Source organism: Elephantulus edwardii, unplaced genomic scaffold (assembly GCF_000299155.1).
Source record: "Elephantulus edwardii isolate Elephantulus edwardi_28Jun2011 unplaced genomic scaffold, EleEdw1.0 scaffold00459, whole genome shotgun sequence".
Classification (NCBI taxonomy): domain Eukaryota; kingdom Metazoa; phylum Chordata; class Mammalia; order Macroscelidea; family Macroscelididae; genus Elephantulus; species Elephantulus edwardii.
The window spans coordinates 523435-525577 of NW_006400209.1; positions in this window are offsets into that span (position 1 = coordinate 523435).

A 2143-nucleotide genomic window follows, 5' to 3' on the forward strand; every position below is an offset into this window, starting at 1 on the left:
CCTCTGGGAAACAGCCAAAGCAGTAATCAGAGGTCAATTTATAGCAATAAGCAAACACATCAAAAGACAAGAAAAACAGAATATTGACTCTCTAACCCAATATCTCCAGCAAATTGAAAAAGAACATGAAATAAACCCAACACCCTTCAAAAAAACTGCTGTATCAACTAATCTCATCCAGAGTCTTCCTTTCCTGTGCTGTCCCTCATCTTTCCAAGCATGATGTCCTTCGACAAGGACAAACATTTGGCAAGAGCATCAGACAAGAGTCTCATAACAGAAGTTTGTAGAATACTCCTGAATCTCCAAAGAAAAACACTGATAATCCAATTACAAAATGGCAATAGACATGGAAATAATTTTCACAAAGGAAGATAATTTAATGGCCAACAGACACATGAAGAAATGCTCAAAATCACTAGGAATAAAAAAGATGCAAGTCAAAACCACAATGAGATACCATCTCGCTCCATTAGCAGTGGCAAAATTTAACAAAACAACAAGTAATAAATGGTGGAGAGATGAAGTGAGATAGGAAATTTTATACTTTGCTGGTGGGATTGTAAAAGGGTACAACTCTAGAAGACGGTTTGGTGCTTCCTCAAAAAGTTGGACATAGCAACGTGATTCCAAGATGGTGGAGGTGTAGAGAGCAGTGTGCAGAGCTAGAGTAGTAGCTGCATAGAGACAGGCCACTAGTGAGACATTCATGCTGCTCAGAGACCAACCAACACAGCACAACGTGGACAGTAGAAAATTGAATCAGAACTTTTGTTGGAACAAACAGTTTTGGTGCTACAGGAACATAGATCTGTGTCACAGGCTGCTCTGTGGTCCTCGTCAAAGCTGGAAGCTGCCAGCCGAGCTGCTGTGGTACCCATCCAAAGGAGAAAGGTTAGCAAGAAATTAGCTGAGTCCTCTTAAGCCCCACTAAGACTGAGTGGATTTGTTGGAATTTGACTGAGTTTTCTTGTGTCCCCTCTAACACCCAAGATCAGGCAGGCTGGTAGGAATTTGACTGGGTTTTGTTGGGCACCACCAATTCCGTAGGAGAGCACCCAAAAGCGAGTCCGCTAGTGGTAATTTGGCTGAGTTCTCTTGGGCTCTGCAGACTGTCCAGGAATGGGTGGGATGGTGAGAATTTATCTGTTTTCTTGGGCACTGTAACTGCCTGGGAAAATACCCAAGAGTGAGGAGGCTGGTGGGAATTTGACTGAACTTTTGTGGACACTGCAGACCAGCCAGAGGCAAGTGGCTCAGAAGGAACTTGACTGAGTCTTCTCAGGTCCCGCTAGAGTCAGGGCCCTGCTGGGGCAAGGGCCACTGAGCAAGAGTACCTGAGTAATGCCCTCTGGGCAGGGACTGCAAGTGAGAGCTGCTGAGTGGGAGATGGACAACTGGAATTAGGGTAGGAACCCCACCTGTGAGCACATCCAGACAGCTGAAGTTTAAGTGAGGTCCTGCAAGTGGTTTACCTGCTTCTGTGGTTTCCCTACACCTCTGTGCCTGTCCTCTCCCCCATGCAGCTCCACACCTGTGCCTACATGTCCAGTCAATCAACTTGCTTTAAACCAGAGAACCTTGATCCAACTTACCTACAAGAGGCTGCTTTCACAGGCCTTGAAGTGAATTTTCCCTTGAGTCAGAAGTTCAGAGAAAAACACAATTGGAATATCAGCCCAACTGACTTCTAGAGCATTGCCTTCAGAACAAAAACATATCAATGTATCAAAGAAAGCAAGCTATTAACACACTACACAAGCCCAAAGCAAAATGTCACCCCCAAGAGGTGACAGAGTTTCAATGGATTTCTTGATGCCAGAAAGTCTGATAGAATTTTCTGACACAGAATTCAAAAGAACAGTGATTGAATAATTTCAATGGATGAAAGACAAACTTGAAGAATTACAGGATACTGTAAGCAAAAGCCAGAAGGAGCTTAAAAAAATAAACAACAACAACAACACACCCAACTAGAACAATGCGGATAAAAAAAATGATGTATTAGTGGCACACGGGGGCGGGGGGGGGGGGAACAAAACCCAACCAAAATATGGGGTCCAATGTTTCAGATGGTGTCAACATGATAGAGGGACACATGAGCAGAGTTGATGAGATGGAACACAGAACCAGTGAAGACAGA